This window comes from Mirounga leonina, unplaced genomic scaffold (assembly GCF_011800145.1).
Source record: "Mirounga leonina isolate KUSES-001 unplaced genomic scaffold, KU_Mleo_1.0 Mir_171, whole genome shotgun sequence".
Classification (NCBI taxonomy): domain Eukaryota; kingdom Metazoa; phylum Chordata; class Mammalia; order Carnivora; family Phocidae; genus Mirounga; species Mirounga leonina.
In genome coordinates, this window is record NW_023270436.1 from 8,823,886 (window position 1) to 8,847,638 (window position 23,753).

The 23,753-nt window shown below is 48.4% G+C and overlaps 1 protein-coding gene and 1 non-coding gene across 2 annotated transcripts in view; both read left to right on the top strand.

Annotated features, from left to right (window-relative positions):
* The window catches only part of CUX2 (cut like homeobox 2), a 255,872-nt gene that overhangs the window by 104,995 nt on the left and 127,124 nt on the right, over window positions 1-23,753 (top strand). The window lies entirely within an intron of this gene.
* Window positions 2,501-2,601, top strand: LOC118018727. Its single transcript, XR_004681473.1, has one exon. It is a non-coding gene; the product is annotated as a small nucleolar RNA U13 (small nucleolar RNA).

Here is a 23,753-nt window from a genome sequence, read left to right on the forward strand (position 1 = left end):
TCTTCTTCTTCTTCTTCTTCTTCTTCTTCTTCTTCTTCTTCTTCTTCCTTCTTCCTTCTTCCTTCTTCCTTCTTCTTCCTCTTCTTTCTTCTTCCTCCCCCTCCTCCCCCTCCTCTCCCTCCTTCCCCTCCTCTCCCTCCTCTTCCCTTCTCCTCCCCCTCCTCCTCTTCCTCCCCCTCCCCTGCCCTTCACCCTTCTCCCCCTCCTCTTCTTCTTCTTCTATAAACCTCCATCTTCTCTAAGAAGATCAGACACTTGGAGAAAGCCAGTCATCGTGTGATTGGGCAGGGTGAAAAGTCAGCTTGGCACTGGGCAGAGAACTGGACTTTGGGAGGGAAGAGCCATTTTAAAAGCCTGGAGCACCCACATGAGGATGTAGCAAGACTGAGGTCTGGGGGATCCGTGAATCTCATTGCAAAATATTTTTAAATCCTTCAGGATAAGGGAAATTTTTGAGATAATGATATTGATCAGGGCTCTATGTGTAATGTATAACTTTCTATTTAAAAGAAATGGTATGAGGACAGACTTTGTGATTATAGGCCAGTCTCTTCAGCATCCATTCCTGTGAAGAGTCGAGGAAAAACTGTCAAACTGCAATCCCTGTCCTTGTGCCCTCGATTCCTACAGCTGGCTGTGTGGCTTCAGGAACATCCAGCCTTAGACAAACTTAATGAAGGAACATTGGCACACAGGCTGGCCAGGAAGATAGAGGGCGCAGGAAATGGGACCCCTGTGAGGCCTCCACCCCAGCCCCTTCTCCTCAGGCTGGGGAGAGTGATACAGACCCCCGGCTCTCAAACCCAGCTGCTGTTTGGACCCCTCACTCCTACCTAAAAAGATGTTGACAGCACCCACCTGGGAACCCAGCCTGGCCTTTCCAGCCAGGATGCTGAGCCAGCAGATCCTGAGAACTGCAGGAGTATCCTATTTTAAAAGATTAATTTTCAAAGATACATTTTTCTATAAGCGGTATACATGTCATCTTTTAAACTGAGACATTAAAGATAAGCATAGAGTGAATGGTAAGTCTCCTGAACTTCTAACCCCCTTTTGGCTGCTCCACATTTGTTTGTTTTTTTCCGGGACACTTTAACCCATAGACAAGCATGCAAGTGCAGCCCCCTTACTAAAATAGAAAAGAGATTAGGGGATTATTCCTTCCTTCCTTCAACACTTATAAAGTGCCTACTGTATGCTGGGTACTAAGAATACAGCAATGAACAACAACCAAAAAAAGTTCTCTCATGGCATGAATAGTCTAGAAGGGGGCTGGAGGGACCAATAAGACGCACGTAAACAAATAGGGTAAAAGAATCACAAATTGTGATCCTGCAAAGCAAATCAACAATGTGCCATGATAGAGCAGCAGGGCAAGGGGGTTATTAAATGGATCATGAAATATAAGGAGTCTGCCATGGGAAGAAGCATGTGTGTCTGGGTAGTGTGGGATGTGTCTGGGTGTGTACTTCTTACCTCTGTGAATATCTGTGTGTCTGGGTTTGTGTGTGTGTGTGCACGTGCATGTGTGTGTGGCTTATATCAGGGAGGGCTGCTGCAGGACTGAAAGCTTGTGTGACCAGAGCCGTTGGGGGTTGGAGGTGCAGGGGGAGAGCAAGGCTACACCAGGCTGTACAGGCCTCCTTAGCCACACAGGGGGTCTGGGTTTTTGACTTAGTGCCCACAGAGCTGACAGAGGGGTACAAAGAGAAGTAATGCCATCTGACAGTGTTATTGGGGATCCCTCTGAAACAGCGTTATGGGGGCAAGCAGGTGGCCAGAAGGAGACTGGTTGGGAGTGGCGAACGATTTGGGCTTCACGAAAAGTGGAGCTAATGGTGCTCACTGGTGGATGATTTAATGTGGCAGAATGGAGTGAATGGAAATGCCTCCCAGGCTCCTGGCCTGAACATCTGGAATGGATATGCCACTTTTTCCTGAGATGGGGAAGACACTGGAAGAAAGGGTGGGGAGCAGGCAGGAGCCCAGGGTTCCCTCTTGGCCATGGGAGATCTGAGATGGCCTCCGCAAGGGATGTCAGGTCTGCAGGGGGTAGGTATGCCATTGGAACTCAGAGTTTTATGGGCTGGAGGTGAGAAACCTGGGCCAGGCCCTTAGAGGACCTGGCCATGTCCAGAGACCGGGCAGACCCACCTTTCCCTGGCTCTGAGGCCCCATGCAGGGCACCCCATCAGTTATCTCTACACAGCCCCGGAGGCACTGATGCATGAAACCCAATTAGAAGGATGTCTGCCCTGGGGACCTGGCCCCAAACCTCAGTAGCAGGGAGCTCTATGGAGCTGGGGTATTTGCAGGGTTGGCTCCCCCAGCATCAGGGCCCTGGAACACTGGATCAGTTCCCCAGGGACTGGGACAGTCTTCCCAGAGGCCAGTTCGTGTTACCCTTAGCTCAGAAAGTAAAGGTATACTGCATTACTAAGATGATCATAAGATCATCTTACGTGCCTTGGTTGAAGGTAATCTTTAAAAGCTAAAGCTGATCCTCTGTAGTTCATAAGTGTGATGATTGGGTGCTCACGCTGTCGTGGGATATGTGCCTACCTCAAACCTTGTTACAACCTCAGCAATTACCCACTGATGGTCTAAAAAAAAAGCTAAAGCTGCTGAGCATTTTACTGTGTCAGTCCTAACCACCCATAAGCTGAGTTAATCCTCACAACAACCCCAAGAGGCAAGTTCTACACTGATTCCCATTACAGATCGGGAAACTGAGGTTCAGCAAAGTAGTGTTTGCACAGCAGTGTAGTATAGACAGGATTTGAAGCTAAGCCAGTCTGGCTGCAAAGCCGGTTCTCTTAGCTTTCATATGCTGTGCCAAACGCTTACTATAAGTTATCTCTTAAAGTCACAGGTACCCTTCAGTTGGCGGGGGGAGGGTTACCATCGCACCCATTTTACAGAGGGGGAAACTGAGGCTCGGAGAGAGGAACCGCCTAGCTCACGATCACAGAGCTGCTAAGTGGCAACATCAGAATTTGAATCTAAGACTAAGAAGCCGTGAACTTTCTTCCAACATGGGACATGCTTCTGACCACCAGCTCCTGCTTCCCTCTACTGGCAGTAAGGGTCTCTATCCTCCCCAGCCCAAAGTGTCCCAGGGACCCACTGAAGGCAGGACTTGATCCTTGGGGCTGCCCCAGCAACTTCCTAGGCAGAGCTTTACAAATTAACGAGAAACATCAGAGGTTCGGGGGCTCCTCAGAATTCTGTGGTGGGACCTGGTGAGACCCCATCTCAAAAGAGGTGGGTTTATCTCTGGAGTTCCTGCCTGGGGCCCTCAGTGGGCAAGGGCTGGTGCTTATGTTGGACTCAGGTGGCATTAAAGCCCCTACTTCTGGGACATAAAGTCTCAGCCAGCTCATGGGGTTTTGGGCCCCTCTGCCCGCTGGGAGACCCCAATGGTTCAATGGGACACTTCTGTCCATCAGAGCATTGATGGGGCAACAGTAAACAGCTCACAAGCAGTGGGAGCTCTATGTAGGATTCACCATTTGCTTTAGCATTTATACTTTAGAAAATACAAGTTCACGTATGTGTGTTTCTTGAACCAGTAGTTGAAAAATCACACCCTGATTTAGAAAAACCTACCTACTCAAGCTTCCAGAAGATCCTTGTTTGATTAGCAGAGCTGTTAAGAGTATGGGATTTGAGGTCATGCTGCTGAATTCAAAACCCAGTTCTCCTGATTGCTGGCTGCCCGACCTTGAGCTTGACTGCTCTTAACCCCTTCAGGTTTTCGTTTTCCCACCTCAATGCATTGTTTTAAGAGACAAACGAGTGCTTAGAACTAACTGTATCTGGTATATACTGTGTACTCAGTTTATGTTAGCTAAGTGTTATTGTTGTTACTGTTGCAGTCTAAACTAGGTTTTCCTGGAAATGGGTAGATAGTAAACATTTATGCTTTATGGGCCACATGGTTTTTGTTCCAACTACTCATCTCTGCCATTGTAACAGGAAAGCAACCGTGGACAGTATGTACATGCTTGGATGTGGGTGCATTCCAACAAAACTTCCCTGTGACTTATAAATGAACATGACAGGGAGAAAAGTCCTTTTTCCTCTGGGAGAATGTGACCCTGGGGCTGCCAGCAGCTATGTTCCCCAAATCACTGGGGAAGCCAGCCATGGTGAGAGAAACAGAGGACAGAGGGAAGCAGAGCCAAGAGAGAGAAATCAAAACCTGCCAATCTTGTTTGAGCTGTTGGATCTAGCCATGCCTGAAGCTACTCCTGCATTGTTCAGATATGTGAGCAACAGTTTCCCTTTGATGCTTAAGATACTTTGAGTTGCTATTCTGCTGCTTACAACCAAGAGTCCTGAATTATATAAGCCTTCTCCCTGTTCAAGCCTCTCTGCCCCAGTCAGGTATAACAACTTACCCACTTGCCTGCCACGGTCAAGTTCATGATACTATGTAAGAGCATCCTTTAGTCCCAAATATATAACTTTTTTTTTCCTGGGGGAGGGAGGGGTAAATAGTTTCATTTTCAGGTAGATGACTTCATTTCCATGAACCTTGGTTCTCTTCTGTAAAATGAAGTTAATTACTGGACCTACTGCCCAGGGTGGGTTAAAAGGGTTAATATTTATAAAGTTCTTAGAACAGTCCCTTGTACATGCTAAAAGTACTACCTAAGTGTCTGCTGTTATTACTACCTGGAAACAGAGCTCACAGACTTTAGGCATTTTCCTGACAAATGAAGGAGACTATCTGGCAGGGATTGGGTCTTTCCATATTCCCAGCAGCGGTGCCGGCCTGGTATTGATTGGGGGCTCGGTATTTGTTGAATAGGAGTTGGTACAAGACAAGGCAGTCACAGAGAGTGACCGTGAGAGACCCACATGGATTGGGGCAAACTCTGAGGTGTTTGTGATTAGGAGTCAAGCCATAATTGCTTTGGGGATTTAGAAAACCTTGAGACACAGAGGAATGTTGGGGGCCTACAAGCAATTTAGGGATTTGAGTGCTTCGGATTTAGACCTTAGCTACTTGAAGTGTGGTCCACCATGGACTGGTGACATTGGCATCACCTGAATGCCTGTTAAGAAATGCAGGGACTCAGCCCCACACTGGACCTCTGGAGTCAGACTCTATACTTCCACAAGATCCTGGGTGATTCTTGTGCACATTAAAATCTGGGAAGTGGAGAGGACAGGCAGATGCTGCAGACATGGCCCCTGTGTCTTGAGGGACTGTTTGTGGAGGTGAGGATGTGGGGGATGTGGGCCTATCAGCTGTTCATTAGGAAACATGCTGGCCTCCACCCTTTGGCACAGTGGGTGATCACACGTGCCCAGACACACATTCCAGTAAGTGGAATCTGACATTGCCACACAATGGTTTGAGAAAACTGACAGCACGAGAAAGGTGCCCAGCTTCACTTAATAAAAGTAGAATGAAAATAAAGCAATACTTTGTGTTTCCTTGTCCTTCCCTCACTCAGTCCCTTCTCCATAGGCTTGCTAACTCTGTGCAAGCATTAACAGCAAATCAGTGGTATCTAGCTTGCGGTATCATATATGATTTGATTTCTTTTTCCCCATCCTCTTTTATCAACTGAAATCCTGATGAAATACAGATGACTTTTTAAAGATCTTATAAAGGTGTCTGGCTGTCTGGGGTGGGGAGGTCATGGCTAGGGAGGGGGATTGTGGCATGGCAGGTGGGACAGCAGGAGGGTCTGCAGAACCAAACCAGAGAGACCTCACCAGGAGAGTGGCCTCCAGATTGAACAGAGGTGGGCATGAGTTTGGGAGGGAAGACACACACTCACTATCACCTTTCTTTACCAAAAAATCAGTATTGTTGTGCCATCGAGGGCTGGGGGCTGGGCCAAGGGCAGAGAGCAGGAGCTTTGCAATCCATAGACCTGTATTTGAATCCTAGTGCTGCAGCAGCTTGCTCACCACATAATCAGGCAAGGATGTGTCCCTGAGCCTTGCTCTCCTTGTCTAGAAAATGGGGCTATCATAGCACTGACCTCATAGGGATATGGGGCAGGTTAATGCAGTGGTGACCAGAGCTGGCTGATAGGAACCCACTGTTAGCCTCCCTTCCCATCCCCAGGTATAGTGACGGCACAGTGGGAGCTAGAAGTTGACCATAGTGGGGAGAGTTTACACCACAGAAACGATACACATCAGAACTCCTTTTCTTCCAGAGAACTGGTTGTTAAGCATTTACCAGCACGCCACTGGTTAAATGACAAAATGTATTTAAATCGCCCTGCCCAAAGCTTAGAAGTAGTGGTTCCTGAATACTATATTACTATAATATTAATTACAGGACCATAATATTACTAGTATTATATAAAGTGGTTTTCATGATTGGACATTCCCTGTATTGGCTCTGCCATTTATTTTAACTGCTTGGAGGCTTTTTCTGCAAATCGTCTGGTCCCTAGCCCCATTCTGGATAGCTGATATTGTTAGTTAGCTCAGTTCCAGATTATAGATACCCCAAATGAACATTCATTGAGCATGGACTAAATGCCAGGTGTTGGAAAAGCACTTTTCATATATGATCTCATTTAAGCCCTCTCACAAATCTCTGAGGCAGAAACTGTTAATGAACCCCATTATGTGGACACAGATGGGGCTCAGAGAGGTTAGGTGACTTGCCCCAGGTTGCACAGCTGCTCAGTTGGAGGGGCTGGGCTTTGAACCTGTGCATTTTTACTCCAGAGGCTGTGATTTCAGCAGATGGATCCTGGAGGTTAAACGTGGAGGGAGCAGGTGCTTGGGACCTTGGGGTGTGGACCTTCTTCCTTGTTGGGAGACTTTGGGGTTGGGGGCGGGCGGTGGGCAGGGTCGAGAAGTCCTGACCATGTCATCCGCTTGGCTGACTGCAAACAGTCTGATTTTACTAGATGTGTGCAGGCCGGGTTCTGATTGGCAAGGGGATGTCTCTGTTGGAAGGGAATCTTGGCCACTTGCCTCTTGGCAGCAGGCTCTTGGCTACCACGTGGAGCGCCGTTTGGAGGCAGTGAGAATTATTCGGCAACCTTGCCTGGGGTAGTTTAAAGTGGGCTGGGGGCTCTGCCAGTCTCTCAGACAGGCTGGCAGAGAGAGCAAGAAAGCGAGCTCTGCTACAGAGAAGCCCACACTCAGCTTCTTTGCTATTCTCCCTGCCTCTGTCTATCTCCGTCTCTTGCCATCCCTCAGCCTCTCTCTCTGCCAGGACTTAAGGAGCCAGTAAGATGACAGGTGGTTTGGCAGCAAGAGAAGCAACGTCTCCTGTCCCCACAGGCCTGCATTCCCTCAACTCTACTAAAACTTGGGGCCATTTACTTCCACAGCTCTCAATTTCCCTGAAGATGAAGTTCAGGCTCCTTGGCTTGGCTTGAGGACTTATGCTATGACCCCTGCCTCCTGGTTCCGCGTCATGTCTCCACAGGACAGACTCAACTTTTTGTTTTTCCACAGTGACTACTAGCCCAGAGCTCACTCAGAACGTGTGGTTGAGCTTGACTTACTTTGGGATTTGCAGTCATCACCATTTCTGTGTCTTAAGGCTGATTTATCACATGCCAAGTGATATGCAAGCTTCTAAGTATTTTCTATTCCTATCTCCTTGACTCGTAACAACTTGATAGGTAGGCCCTGTTTTCTCCCCATTTTACAGAGGGGGAAACTGAGGCACCAAGATATTAAATTACATGTCCAAGATCATCCAGCTCGGATATGGCAGTGATAGATATGAACCCAAGCCAGTCCAGAGCTTGAGCAGGCTTGAGTGGGGTTTTCCTTAAACCACTTTGTGAGAGCCTGTCACCAGTTCTGTGTCATCACCCCCGCCCCCAGCAGCCTTGTCAGCACGACAGCCCGGTTTGCTGGCTCCTCATTTCACTCTGGCTCTGCTGTGTCCACACATCCTTGATGAATTAACCTTGGCAATGCTGGCCTTGCCTTGTCACACCAATAAAGTTAGTGCTGCAGAGAACTAGGTTGTGGAAGGTATAATGGACACCTCTCTCCATCTGTCTCTTTTTCCCTGCAGATTCCAAGGTTGCTTGGATGTATAGGAGAAGAGCCAGAATGTTCCTTATGGGTGTAGGGGGTGTTTGGAAACAGGAAAGACCCCTAAATTGGTTCCTTCCAAGGGAGACCTCCTTCTACACCCAAATCTCATCCCATCTGTCCAGGGTGGCCTGTGTGGCTCTGCTCACTGGGGACTGATTGTCTCAGCATGTCCTCACATTGCTCAACAACAGGACAACATTCCTGTACCAAAGCAGAGGGGAGTCGGATTGTGTTAGCAATTCTCCATCAGACTGTGTCGTATTCGGATTGTATTGTATTAGTAGTTGTTTCCACTAATGTGATGAGAAAGTTGCTAATCTGAGAAGACTCCTGCATTGTATTAGGGAAAACAAATATTAATGTGATTCGATGGGAAATGGCTAATAAGAAACTAAGTTGCTAATATGACATGATGGATCGGTGGGAGGAATTTGGGTCGGGTGCTTGAACTTTCCTGGAATGTTCGGTGGTGGGCAGGGACCGGGGAGGGCAAAATGGCAGGAACTCTGTGTTACAGTCACTCAGAGTTAAGGTTCCATATTTGAGCCTCTTCCTCCCCCCTCCAATACCCAGTCCCTCCCCCCTTTACTGTGTTGAATAGTGTCCCCCAAAAGTTCTCATCCACCCAGAACCTGAGAATATGACCTTATTGGGAAAGACTCTGCAGGTATAATTAAGATGAGATCATAGCGCATTACAGGGGGCCCTGAATCCAATGACCCGTGTGTGAGGAGAGGACACACAGAGAGAAGACCCTGTGACGATGGGGGTGGGGATGGGAGGGATGCAGCCACAGGCCAAGCAAAGCCAAGGACAGCAAGCAGCCACCAGACCCCGGAAGGAAAGGAGGCCTCTTCTCTTAGAGCTTTCAGAGGGAGCACAGCCCTGCCAACACTTTGATTTCAGACTTCCAGCCTCCGGAACTGTGAGAGAATACATTTCTGTTGTTTTAAGCCCCCCAGCTGATGGTACTTTGTTACGACAGCCTGACCCCATCCCTTTTACCCATCACACCCCCAGAGAGGAGACGCAGGTTTGGCAACATCCCTCTAACTCGGAGACAGCAAAGCAGGTTTGAGGGGTTCCTCCAGCCCCAGGGCTGGCCTGGCTGCTTGACCAGACCCGAGGACGAGGGCTTGCTCTCTGCCCCCACTTTGTTCTTTGCTTAAAGGGAAGAAGCCTCCTCAGTTGCAGGGCGGTTGGCATATGGGCTCCACAGCCTGCTTCGCGGCACGTTAATATGTGATTAAGGGGGTCTTAAAACACCCATTAGTCCCCCTCTGGTATCTAATAGCGCTTTTGGATTTAGAACAGAATATTATTTACTCATTAGCTGATAATAGATCCTGAGTACACGCCGTATGTATTGGGACAATTATTAGAATGTGGGTCTGCACAGAAACGTCGTTCTGCTGCTATGGCTGGTGGCAGGACAGCATCGTCCAGAGGGCAAGGTGGGGGGGGGGGTCACAAAATGACCCATGAGCCCTCCAAGGAAAACAGAGGGCCTGCTAGAGATTGTCTGTGGTGACTTGCTGTGGATGAAGTGAACTCCAGGTACAGACGGGCACACTTGAGTGCCTCAATGGAAGGGATGCATTGGGGGGGGTAACCACCTCCAAGAATTAGGGTACCAACAGTAACAGCCCCCCCACAGTGGTGACGGATTGAACTTCAGGCTTCAGGTCCAGGCCTCCCAAGATGAGATTATTAGTCACGTGACAGCCACCCGCAGGATCACAGGGGTGGGGTGACTTGCCCAGGACACACGGCTGATAAGTGGCTGCAGCTGTGGCAAACCCAGCTCTTCTGATCACTGGACCTGGGTTCTTTTCAACATTCCTCTGTACTCCCTGCAGAAACTTCTTGGTAATTCTAATCTTCCCTCTTCCCAATGGAAAGAGGCACTTTAACACGATTTCCTATTACGTTTCCTTTGTTGGGCCATCCATGGTGGGCATCACAGATCTCAACAGCTGGTTCGACTTGAGGGTGAAGAAGATAGCAAAGTCAGGACAGCCCCCAGTTTGGTGGACAGAATACAGGGTGTGGGGAAAGAAAGCTTGCAGTTTGATAAGCCTGATTTTCAGGTCATCAGTTTGCAGTGATTCAGTGAACGAATGCATGAGCCTCTTAGGATGAAAGGCACGGCATAAGCTTGCAATACAAGCACCAAAAAAAGGACTGAGAAAGCACTGAAAAACCTTGCCTTTAAACTCAGATCCGCCTAGGCTTTTCTGAGACGCGCCAGATGGAAAGACAAGAGGGGTTTGTATAAGGGTGGGAGGGCTCTCTCCAGCCCAGTGCCGGCAGTTTGAGACCTTTTGCCTCCCGGTGCCCTCAGGGTGCAGGGAAGCCTCCATCTCCATGTCCCTGTTGTACACAGGTGGCCGGGGGAAGGGGGGGCGGTTGTGGGTCCTGTTTATATTGAGCACATAGAGGAACGGCGCAGGGTGCCCTCTCTGGTGAGTCATTCCAGCATGTGGCCACAGTGACACTGAGAAGTCAGATATGGTCCCCAGGAACGCAGGCCACAAGTAGAGGCCAGACATCACCTCTGTGGATTGCCCAAGTGGAGAACAGGGCTCCCTGGTGAAAGATTAGCAGGGAAGGAGCCAGAGAGAAAGTGGAGCTTGGCAAATTTGTCCTCTCGTCCGTCTTCTTCTCGAGATTTGTGGGTCTACACCGCAGCTAGATAAATAACCAAATAAGTAAACCACTTCCCGGTGGGTGTGTGGCATCTGCGTGAGTGTATGTGTGTTTGTGTCTGTGTGTGTGTTTTAATAAAGCTCACCATGAGCCAGATATCAATTTCTGTCAGAGAGACTCAGAGCATCTGAACCAGAACTAAATAAAAATAAACATTAAACAATTATTGGAATTTAGGTTTATTTAAAAAGTCAGCAGGGTTGAGGGAACAAGCCACCCATTAGCGAGGCAGAACTATCGGGCCTTTTAACAACCCGCTGGTTCTTGGCTGCCAGGGAGATTTGGGCTCTACAAGCTGTGGAAACTCCGGATCCTATTGATTAAAGATGATGCGGTAACAGGCAATTATATCATGGTGGCTGCTTGCAGCGCTGGCCCACGTGGGCTACCCATTTGTCTTTATGGAAACGGCTTTGTTTGGGGGTCTCAGGGAGGATGGTTCAGTGTCCCCATCCTGGGCAAAGCATTCTTCCTTCTCGGGTCCCTGCAGTTGGTAGAAGGCTCTGAAGCCCGAGCTGTTCCAGATTCTTGCATTTTTCTCCCCCCTGTCCCCTCCATAGACATCCGTAGTTCATAAGGAACCTGTGTCTTGTCAACCAAATCAATGCAAATAACCGGTGAGCTTTTCTCGACTTTTCAGTAATAATTGATCTTCCCAGAACTGATAGCATTTGGAAAACATAAGTAAGGAGAGCAGCAGCGAGCCAGATGTCCACGTTAAGAGAATATAATTGCTCTGAGTTATAGGAAAGGAAGTGATTTCCCTTCTAGCTTTAGCTCCAAGAGAGCAGAATAAACTGCCGTGGAGCATCAGGAAGCTTCCTAGTAAACTCAGGGCTTAGTACGGACTCCGTCTCAGCCTGCAGGTTCGGACGACTGTGGGACTGGGATCTTCCAAGCTGACAGGCAGATTTCCTGCTTGTAATTTTGTCAGTCTCCAGGTTTTTATTTGGAAGCTTTCTGCACAGCCAGTCACTGCTGGGGAAGGAGAGAGAGGTTTGCAGTTCTCGGGGGGAAGGGAGGGTTCCAGCTTAGCCACTGTGCTATTCGTCCAGTGGATGGGAATCTCCTCTCTGCTGGTTTGCCTTTTTTTTTCTTCTTTCTAATTTGATGGTCACTTCCAGACACTGCTATAATTGGCTCCTGATTTGACTGGGGTGATATTTAGAAAATCAGATGGGGATGGGGGTGTTCTATGGATTGGTGGATGGACAGTAGGATTCCTAGGCTTCATTCTTCCAGGACTCCTTTATTTGTTCCTTCGTGCATTCATTTATCTGCTCATCCAACACATAGTTACTGGGCACCTTCTCTGTGCCAGGCACAATTAGGTGCTGGGGCGCATTGGTACCTGCCCTCATAGGAGCTCCTATGAAGAGGCACAGATGTGTAACAATTGATTATTACATCACAATTGCAATAGTGCTTCATAGAAATGAGGAGCAGGGAGTAAGGGCCCATGACCGTAAAAACCTGACCTTATCTTGGGGTGCAGTTCTTGCGAAAGTAAGGTCTAAGCTGAAACTTGACACAGGAGGTAGGACTGAGCTAGGCCAGTGGTGCTTGGACTTGAGTGGGCATCAGAATCACCTGGAGGACTGGTTAAAAAGATTGGTGGGCATCAACCCCAGAGTTTCTGATTCATCAGGTCTGGAGCTGGTCTAAGAATTTACATTTCTAATAAGTTCCCAGGTAACGCTGCTGCTGCTGGTCTAAGGACCACACTTTGGGAACCACCAAACTGGGCAAAAGACAGGAAAGAGAGGGCATCAAGGTAGTGGGAATTGTGGATGCTAAGGCCCTGTGGCTGGCTTGGCAGTTTCCAGTCAGAATAAGGGGCAGAATGGTAGAAGCAAAGTGAGGAGGACTGGGGGAGATGCACTGCATGGGAAGCACAGGGTCCTGGCCCCCCAGAGGCCTTGCAGGCTGACCTGGAAAGTTTGGATTTTATCTGAAATTGGATGGGAAACGTGGAGAGGTTTTAAGCAGATAAAGTGTCAGCATCCAGTTTGTATCTTGAAATACTCTCTCTGGCTTCCAAGGCAGGAATGGGAAGGTGGAAGAGTGGCTGGCATTAAGCCAGGGAACCTCACAAGGAAGCTATGCAGGCATCCAGCCAGGAATTAGAGGTGGCTAGACCCTCTGGTGTCAGTGAGCATGGAAAGCATGGACATGTCTGCGAGAGTTCAAGTCCAGGCACCCCCTTTCGGGAAAGCCTTCCTGATCAGTTTGGACCCACCCATCAGTCCCTGAAACCTAATTTCTTAACCTGAAGGAGTCATATGTTGACACTGACCTTATCAGTTCCTTGAGGGCAGGGCTGTGTGTGTCATATCTGCCTCATATAGCCCACCTGCAGCCCACTGGTTGGATATACAACAAATACCTTATAATAATTAGCAGGTTGTGGGGGCACCTGAGTGGCTCAGTCAGTTAAGCATCCGACTCTTAATTTTTTTTTTTTTAATTTATTTATTTGACAGAGAGAGACACAGCAAGAGAGGGAACACAAGCAGGGTGGAGTGGGAGAGGGAGAAGCAGGCTTCCCGCCCAGCAGGGAGCCCGATGTGGGGCTTGATCCCAGGACTCTGGGATCATGACCCGAGCGAAAGCAGACGCTTAACCACTGAGCCACCCAGGCGCCCCCCGACTCTTAATTTTGGCTCGGGTCATGATTTCAGGGTTGTGAGATCAAGCCCCGTGTCAGACTCCGCGCTCAGTCCTTGAGATTCTCTATCTCCCCACCCTCTCCCCCACCCCCTGCCATGCTCACACACTCTCTCTCTCAAATAAATAAATAAATCTTAAAATAATTAGCAGATTGTGACTGTTTGACAGTTCACCAGCTAGGGTCATATCTGTTACCTCATTTGATTTTCTAGGTACCCTGAGGAAAAGGTGGAATTGAACCCATTTTGTAAATGGGGCAAACTGAGGTTCAGAAAGGGCAGGAGACGCTCACAGGCTCACCCAGCTGGACTGAAAAAAAGGCAGGATTCTCACCCAGGCCCAGAATGCCCTCTGGTGAGCAGACCAAAGGAGCTGTGATGCCTCCACCCGGAATCTTAGATGGTGACCACATTTCCCTTAGTAGTATCAAGGGTCTTACCCAAGATGACAGGGCCAGTCCACCAGAAATATTAAGTAGATATAGAAGAAATTGTCATTTTTTAAAAATAAAAAATAGTCAAATATCAGCAGTTTCCTATGGTTCAACCTAAAACAAAGCATGCAGGGAAAATGTTGCATTTCTAGAAGGTCCTGCCGCAGCGTGAGGAACAGGAGTTGCAGCGTAGTCTAAATTGTCTCTGGAAAGCAGCTTCCCACACACACGGAAGCTGATGAGGGGGCCGTACAGGGATGCAGCATCTTAGAATCAGTCTATAATGCAATCAATTTTGTATATCCCTGGTGAAACAGCAACATTTATTTAACGTCTTTTATAGAGCAGCTGAGTTTTATCACAAATCACATTCCATTTCTATTCAGCTGGGACTCCTTGAAGGCTAAAATGCACTTACTTTTCTCGGAGGAAATTTACCAATTCCTCAATAAAGACCCATTTGCCTCTGTATGTAAAATTGACACATTTATTGAATATTAAACATTTAGGGTCTTTTTCCCCAGCTCCCCCACCCCCTCCCCCACACCTTTCTCCACTTTTCCACAACACTTCCCAGTCATTAGGGAGACTTCCTCCAAGTGGCAAGAAATGTGTATTTTCATGCAGAAGCGGCCGACATTTCAATTCGGGTCATTCTTATCAGTGGGAAATGATCAAGTTATGTCATAAATGCATAGGGCGAAATCCAGTGCCTCGGAGTGGCCTCTTTAAGCCCCTCTCTTTGTGGCCGGCTTGGTAGTCTTGGTCACGCGGCAATACCGTGTTGAGTTCGTGACAAAAGTTTTTTTGTCTACACTTGTAACGTTTGCAGAAGGCAGGGGCAGCCTCCCTGACAATAAATTGTGCTAATTAGCATGAGGGCCTATTAATAAAACGAGTTTTCTTTCATCCATGTTCCTGAATGGTCGGGGACATCAATTAAAGTGTGCGCTTGGGACAATGTCTTTTCACTGCCGGTTGCAGTGTTTTTGTTTAAAAAAATAAGCAGGGGGCTGGGCCATTTAGGGAACTTGTTTTTGTGTCCTTAACATGGGAGAGGGCTGAACTGTTGAACTTAGGTCTCAAATGTTGGGTTCAGATTTTCTGACTGATGCTAAATCAAGGCAGTGACAGGTTGGGTGGGTGCTTGGCCCTGGGTTAGAGGCTTTGCTTTCAGAGTGCAAGGACAGTTGTTGCGTTTGAGGAGTATCTCCCTAATGATGTTTGAAACCAGACAGACACAGGTTTTGAACCCTAACTCCCCCTTTTACTGAGCTCACAAAGCTCAGACCGGTGATTTACCTCTTTGGGCCTCAGCCAGGGTTAAATGAGATGACCCATGGAAGGTTCTGGAAGGAACCTCAAACCTCATTGCTGTTCTCCTGGGAACTTTATCCAGTGTCAGGTTTGGATGGAAAAAGAAAGGTCATTTCATCCAGCTCCCTGTTCCAGGCTTGATTTCCCTTCTACAGGGCCCAGGAGTTGACTACTTTATGCTGGGAAACCTTTAAGGACCAGAAACTCACTTAATCATTATCAAGACTGTCTTCCTTATGGTGACCTGAAACCTATTTATGTGTAACTTCCTCTGCCTACACAAATATGAGCTCCTCTCTTTTTTATCAAATATGTAAAGATCCCCCCCTTCTCTGAGTCTTCTGTACTCCAGGGCAAATGTCCTCCCAGCTCTTTGTAGATTTGGGTTTCTCAACCTCACACGCTACTGACATTTCGGACTATGTAATTCTTTGTTTGTTATGGGGGCTGTTCTGTTCATTTTCTGATGGTTAGCAACATCTCTGGCCTCTACCCACTAGATGCCAGCAGTACCCCGAATTGTGACCATTCAAAAGTATCTCTAGACTTTGCCAAATGTGCCTAGAGTGCAAAATTATCAACCCCCCCCCCCCGCCCCCGTTGAGAACCATTTTCCTAGAGTTTCTGGTTCTCCCCATCCTGGACCCATTTAGCCAGACATGACGCCTCAAATGGGAGGCTTTCACTTCCACATTTCTTTCCCCTCTGGCACATCAGCATTCCTGTGGCTTATGCCTCCAAAGTGTTTTTGGTGCCTGCTGGGAGCAGAGCCCACTTCTACCTGGCACGAGCTGAACCTGCCAAAGTTTAGAGAGATCAGGAGAAACCAAAATAAAATCACCCATTTTTTGTTTTCCTGCATTTGTCTCTGCAAAAGGCAGACACCACCAGGACTGGAAGGTGTCTGGGCCTTCTTTGTTGGAATCTCCGTCTTGAGAACAGGAATGATGAGGTCTGAGTTTATCCCATAGCTTTCATCTGAACAGGCAGAGCTAACTTTTCAGAGCAGGAGGTCACTGATGGTTTCTGAGTGTAGCTGGCTCCAGGTCTGGGTTAGCGTTCTGGCTTTGCCCCTGACTGATTGACTACACCTCTCTGAACCTCAGTTTCTCATCTGTGTAATGGGGATCAAAATAGCACTATCTCAAAGCGTTGTTGCCAATTCAAAGAATTAACCCATGTAAAATATAGTAATCAGCCAATAAATTAGAGCTTCTATTTTGTGTTATTATTACTGTTGTTTGCAAATAAGAAACACACGTCCAAGGAATGAGAATAATTCACTTAAGGTCAACCAGGAAGTCAGTGTGAATACACTGGATTGAGCATCTTTTTTTCGAAAACTCCAGGGTTTTTTGCAAAGGTCTGTCTGCATACTAGGAGATTTGAAGATGATCCATTTTATGTGATTCTCACCCCATTAACAGCCTGCGGTTTTGCCAGAATATCCTCTTTTCACTTTCATTTTAAAAACCAGCCAGTGTAATAAATCTTGCCCCGAAATCTCAGCAGCACATCTTGGCTGGAGTGTATGATAAATCTAATATACTGTGGCCTCTCTGTATGAGATACCCCTTCACAGATCTGTATTTTTGGCGGACAGCCCCCTGGTCTGGCAGGATTATAATTTGTTCTTGGTTTGACAAGTCCAGCCCTCTGACTGGGTCATCATTGTTTCACAACTTCCCTGGCTCCAGGGTGGACACAAGACCCTGTCCCCTCTCCTTAACCTTTTCTTTTCCTTCTTCCTTCCCTCCCTTCCTTCCTTGCTTGCTTCCTTCCTTTCTCTCTCTCTCTCTCCCTCTCAATCTTTTTTTTCACAAAACCACAGATTTAGCTACCCCCCTCCCCACGTTTAAAACAGGGAACTTGGCTTAGAACCAGGTCTGAATTTGAAGAGTACACATCTGGGAAGGAAGGCCACTGGAAACTCAATGTGTACCTGGGTTCTTTTCACGGGGAGTTGAGGTGCCCTATGGTTCTGCCACATGTGGACCACATTGCCTTGGGAGACACTGAAAGGGCAGGGAGCCCCACTTTGATCATTCAACAAATATTTCTTAAGCACCTACTATGTGGCAGAGTATACAGAGGTGAACAGCATCAGGTTCAGTGGGAGAGACAGACATTTATGATATGGTCACTTGTAACAAAGCTGAATTATTTATGCCTGTGCTGAGGGTTCTGATTGGAAAATGCAGGGGCTGTGGAGCCCCCAGGGGAACATTCCTGAAGAAGTGGCATCTTGGAGCTCACTGGAAAATGGTGGGCATTTACCAGTCTCAGGGAAGAGCCCAGGCCCTGAGGCAGGGAAGGACACGAGGAGGTCAGTGGACAGCCCAAGACCAGGGGAGACTGAGAGGGAGGCCAGGCAAAGCCCGTGCAGGACACTTCTCTGGCTTCCTCATAATAGTGGAACCTGGGAGTCTCATGCAGGCCTGTGAACTCCCCTCGTCCCCTCCCTGCCTCACAAGGCCCCTGGGAGGCCAGGAAAGAGCCCCCCAAAAAGGCTTCAAGGACTGTGGAATGTGTTCCAGTCCTAGCTCCACCCCTACTGACCTGCTTAAGTCACTTTCTCTCTCTGAGCCTGTTTTCTCACCTGTAAAATGGTGGTAACAGTAATAACCCCCCTTCCCCAGGAGGGGTGTTACAAAGATAAATCAAGAGAATGCATATAAGGTGCACAGATCAGGGAATGGTTTCTGGCACTCAATAAGGACCCGAGAAATGTTAAGGATTAATTCCGCTTACTAGCCTTGTGACCTGAGAAGACTGAGTTTATCTCTTCGAGCCTCAGTTTCCTTATCGGCAAAATGAGGATAATAATTATACGGCTGGAATAAATGAGTTAGAACAGTGGCTGGCACAGAGTTTGGGCTCATAGCATTGGCTATTACCACTGTTACTATTATTGTTATTGTTGTTATTGTTTCTTGTAGTTTCACGTATCATGTGGTTGATCTTCATGGGGCCCATGGTTTTTATCCTGATTCTGAATCCCACCACGTTAGACATGCCTCGCCAGCTGTTCCCCTCCACCATGTGTGCTCCACCTTCCAGACCCTCTCATGTGCCCCACCGCATCCCACACAGAATCCCAGCCCCACAGCCTGCCACCCACTGGCCATGACCCTCTGAGTCAGAGTTCTCCCTCCCCTTGGACATTGAGCTCATCCAAATGAGGGGGATCCTAAGGGAGCCTCATGATCATTTACTGAGCCAGGGCCTTTTCTGCATCACAGCAGACCCCCAGAGGTGAGTATCATCAGCCCCACTTGGCAGATGGGGAAACTAAGGCACAGAATGGAACCACTGTGCCCTTGATCTTTCTGGTACCTACAGGCTGCTCACCATTGCAGAAATATGCACTCTCTTCCTATCCCCTCCTGCTTTCACAGAGGCCAAAATGTAGTCTTTCACTACATCGCTTCTCCAGATCATGACGAGAACAGATCTTTTTAAAGGGAGAGAAACAAATCTTGCGGACCCTTGAGAATTGGTTCTCTCATCCCCGGAGTCTGCAGACCTCTGCCAAAGAAGCCTTGACATATGACATTCAAATCTTGGGCTATGAAATGATCTTTCAACTGCCAGCTATCTCTGCAAAAGAGAATTTGGGCCATCACAACAGGCCAAGTAATAATTTCTTTGGATTAGTGTCAACATGGAAGAGCGAAAGGAATGGTCCAAGGACTCCCAGTTTGGAAATTGCTGCCTTTGGCTGGCATATTCTAGAACTTTCTTCATCCCTCTCTTGCAGGACCCAGAACAAAGGTCTGAGGGTTGAGGCCTCCCGTGCCTGTCCTCTCCTGGACGCCTCAGCCCCTGCATGCCTGGGCCCTGGGGAAAACTGAGTCTTTACCCAGCCTTCCTAGACCCTGGGGCCACCTCTTCCCCTTGAAGGAGAAGGCCAGTGGGCGAGGCTCCTCCATGTTATTGAGGAAAGAAATACGGCCTAGAACCCTTTCTGTAAATGTAACCTCCCGGCTCCTCCTTTATGGGTGAGGCAAAGTGCTTAAAATGCTTAGGGGGAATAAACAGCTTTTAATGAAGTTACATTGCCACATAATGGGCATCATAAAATTGCCTTCATACTGCAGGGTCCCAGGATGGCATTTATTATCGACTGTGCCGGAACAGCCTTTGCAGAGCTCCGGTAGCTGCAGAGAGAAGACTGCAAAAGTCTCCTTAAATTACCTGATTGAAATAACCGGCGGAATATTCCGTGGGGCCGCCGCGTGCCAGGGAAGCCGCCTTTGGGGTGGTCTGTCAGAGGCGGTTTGCGCATTCTGAAGAACACAGGAGTTTCATTGCAGCAAAACAGATGTTCATCTTGTTTCTCCATCGGCTGTTTGATGAGAAATTTATTGCTCTTCCGCTGGGCAGGAGCCCCTCTCGGCTGTGGAGTCTATTAGGCAAGCCAGCAGCTGGCGGGAAGCCAAGGTGAGGCTGTTTTGATGAAACCCATGAAAAGCCTTGGCTGGGAGGCGCCGGGAATAATGCACTGGCTAGACTCTCCTGATTGGGCCATTGATTGGCCTGATTTGATTTATTGATCAATACCCTCAAATTTGGCGTCTGAGAAGCTGCACTAATCTTTAACTGTTGTGAACATCTCTACCTGCTGGAGAATTAGACCCTGATAAGGAATGTATGAAAGGAATCGGGGCTTATCTTAATCACACACCGGGCCCCAGCACTGCCCGCGCCGGTGAGGGCCCCAGTGCACTGCGCCCCATCGCCAGGCAGGCTGGCGCAGATCTATAAATTGATGGAATTCAAAGCCTCCAGCATCGATTACCGTTATAACAAACAGTGGTGCACAGAATGTCTGATTATTTTTAGACAAAGATTCTGTTCTCTCAGCAGCAATTTTGCTGAGGCTGTCACTGTGTCAGATGTCTACTGTTGATTGCAATTAGATGCAATACAAAAAAAAATTAAACTATCTGTATCCTTAGTCTTATTTCCAGTTATTAAATCTCTCTCTTTGTTTGCCGTTTCCTCATGATATCTACAGCTGGATGAAATATTTGGTTGGCAGGAGAAATCCTTGTAATTCAGCGGGGGTGCAATGGCCTGCCGGCTCATTGGATTATCTCTGGTGGGGTGCACATAATCTCGGGGGGAGGGGAGTTAACTGGGGGGGGGCTTACATCTGTTTAAATGTGTTCACGGTGAAGGCTTGATGCAAAAAAATGTTTCAGGACAGGGTGAGGTATAAAAAGCAATCTCCAAAGCCCTCCAGAATGCCTGTGTTTTTAGTTCTCCTTGTTTCTGTCCACATTAGGCAGGACCTAAGCAGGGGTGCCTCCCCATTGATAAGCGGGGAGGGAAGGAAGGTTATCCAAGCAACCGAGCTCAAAGGTTGGCGCCACTTGAAATAATTAATTCCTCCAAACAGAAACCGCACTTGGGACCCCTTCCGCACTCAATCATACCTGAAGAGCAGGCTCCAGGTAATTGTGGGTATGAACAAATTAGGCATTCCCTTTTACATGCGGCCCGGCGGCGAGCATCCTGCTGTTGGGCACATGCATCCATCATCTTGGCGCTCTCCAGTTGATCTCTCGTCTCAGAGCCATTAGCCCCAGCGTCCTTGATGGTGGAACAGCTGTAAACTTGAGACCGTCATAGGGTGGCCAAGACTGACGATTCATTACATGATGGGATGGGGGAAAAAGGCTCAGGTGACAGTGCCGAGGCCTCCCAGTTCCCAGAAGCCAGCTCTGCCTGGAATTGGCAAGTGCCGGCTAATTTTAGAAAGTTCATAGTGGAGGATGGAGAAGGAGGGGGTGGCGGTTTGGGCTCTAGGGTCAGCCAAGGAGTTCCTGCAGGAATTGGAAGGCTGGCATTGATCTGCATGGCAAGAGGGAGCAAGGGACAAGGCCCTGAGCCTGCCCAGAGGCAGATGTTCAAATGCCCCTTTGAGAACGCCCAGGGGAGCTGGTGAAGATGACTCTAAGCTCCCTGAGGGCAGGTAAGGGGTCAATCTTGTTCAGTAATAACCAGAATAACACCTGCCCTTTGTTCACCACCAACTGCCCCAGATCCTGTGCCAGGGACTTCCAGATATACCTTCCTCCTTCAAGCTGCCCAGTTCCCTTAGGAAGTTGGTAATAATTATACTTGTTGATAGATGCAGAAACTGGTGCTCATGGGCATTAAGTGGCTTGCCCAAGATTACACAGCTAAGAAGTGGTGAGACTGGAAGTCAAGTTCAGGTTGGTTCCTGGAGTCTGGGCTCTCAACCCCAGTGGAGAATACTCAATAAATATCTGTTGAATGAATGAATGAATGAACGAACAAATGAATGAATGGTGCATGTACCTCCAGTGGGGACTCAATCGGGCTCCTGGATAACCGAATATGGCAGGCCATCTTTCCGGAGGGAAAAAGAAGAAACCAGAAATATAGAAATTTCAGTTGCCTCCATGGGCAGGTCTGGTATTTGGGCTTCCCGGACTGCTGGGAACAGCTTTCTGCTTCCTCCTGTTGGGTACAGAGCTGTGCCCAAGCTCCAGTCCCTTCAGTTAGAGGAACAGGTGTGAGGTCACCAGGAAGCTTCCATGCAAAGAAATCTCAGGGTTGAGAGGTCCAGCAATAGGAAGGAACACTAATGGGTGTCATGGGGCAGGGAGAGCTCATTGGTCACCTGGCTGGGAGCCAGATAGCCTCTGACCAGGATAACACAGTGGTTAAGAGTTTGAACCCTGAAGTCAGGTAGATACTGGTTCAAAGCCCGGGATCATCACATTCTCAACTCTGAGTGACCTTGGGCAAGCAGTTGAACCTCTCTGGGCCTCACTTTCCCAATATGCAAATAAGGCTGCTAATACAACCTCCCCTTCCAGGTGACTATGAGGATGAAGTCAGATGATCCATGTCAGCCCAGACACTGTGCCTGGCACATGCGGTTTGGTGGCAGTGACTGCTGGTCTAGGGCATTCAGGAACACCCAGCACCCGCCGTGGACATACGTGACTAACAAGCTCATTTGGCTGAGGAAGAATTCCAGGCCAGGGATAGAGGTGTCAGGTAACTTCTCTGAAATCACAGAGCAAGTCCCTGGCACATTCGACATCTTCCCTGTCACCCACTGTCACCCTCTTCTGGACACATTCCCATTGCACATGCCCCTCCTCTTTTTCCTTGTCACATCCCTGCTGTCCTGACCCTCTGATAAAAGTGTGGCCGGTCATCTCAGCATAGCTGTGGGGAGAGGCAATCCCTCATGTGGTTGGTGGGAGCAATAATCAATGCAGTCCCTTTGGAGGTCACATTTACAAATGTGCCTGCCCTGTGACCTGATCCTTATCTATCTGAAAACTTAGCCTTTGACACCCCCACACAGGGGCAACCGAGATGACTGTCTCAATACATTGTTGCCGTAGGACAGTGGTAGTAACGCAGAGCCCAGAAATAATCTGTATCCATGAGTGAGGGCCCAGCTACATAAAATAAGGCACCTCCTGTAAAAATGAAGACAGATGCTCCTCATGTGCTGATGAAAGGAGCAGGCAAGATAAGTTCCGTGAAAATGGCAAGTTGCGGGACATGGTACGGAGCATGCTTGTATCTGAGTCAAACAAAAGAAGAGAAAGACATTGCTTACTCACGTGCTTGAATATGAATGGATATCTTTGAAAGGACGCAGAATAATGGTGGGCCCCTCCAGAGACAGAAGACTGTTGAGTGTTAAGCCTTGCTGTGCTGAGCAATTTGTATCATATGCGTGTATTACTTTAGCAGGGTAAAAAATTTACCATTTAAAGAAACTAGTATAATGGAAGAACCTGGATTCTTGGAATCAGACTTAGGAAGTATTGGCCCCGTTACTTACTGGCTGTTGGCCTGAGATAGGCAGTAGCAACTCTCTACACCTCAGTTTTCTCATCTGTAAAATGGTGACATGATGAGGTGGTGACGGGTGTAAGTGAGGTTGTGCCTGTAAATCGATAACCTGGTCTGTGCCATCCATGGTTATTAGGGGGTACCGTTACCAGCTTCAAAGCTGAAAGGAGATGCTGTTTATGGCAGTGCTGGGCCCAGAGCCCTCTGTGGCACAACCAGAGAGGGTTCTGGCCTCATGGGCAGGGCGCTGAGGATGGAGGCAGCTCCCTGAGCCCCTCAGGGGACCCTCCCCAACACACACACAGAATACTGAGCGAAGCCCCTGAACCTATTTGTCTGGAAAGCTCGGTCGTGGATCCCTCTCCAGAGGCCCAGCCCCTGTAATGAGGCCTGGTCACCAGCTCAGCCCAGACAGGAGGGACAGGGCTGGGGCTTGACTGGCTGCTGCCCGCCTGGCTACTGCCCGCCATGAAGGGGCAGTTAGGCAGCGGTTTCTCCCCCTCCCTCCCGCTGTGTCTGTCTCTCTCTCTCTCTCTCTCTCCCCCTGTTGCCCTTTCGCCCTCTGGTGCTCTCCCTGTATCTCTTTCTCTCCCTCTCTTTCTCAATCTCTCTTTTCCTGTCTCCTTCCCCTCCCCCCGTGTCTCTCTTGTGCCCCCTTCTCTCTCCCTCTCTGAATTTCTTTTTCACTCCCACTCCCCCAGTGTGGGTGTTTCCCCTCTTCTCC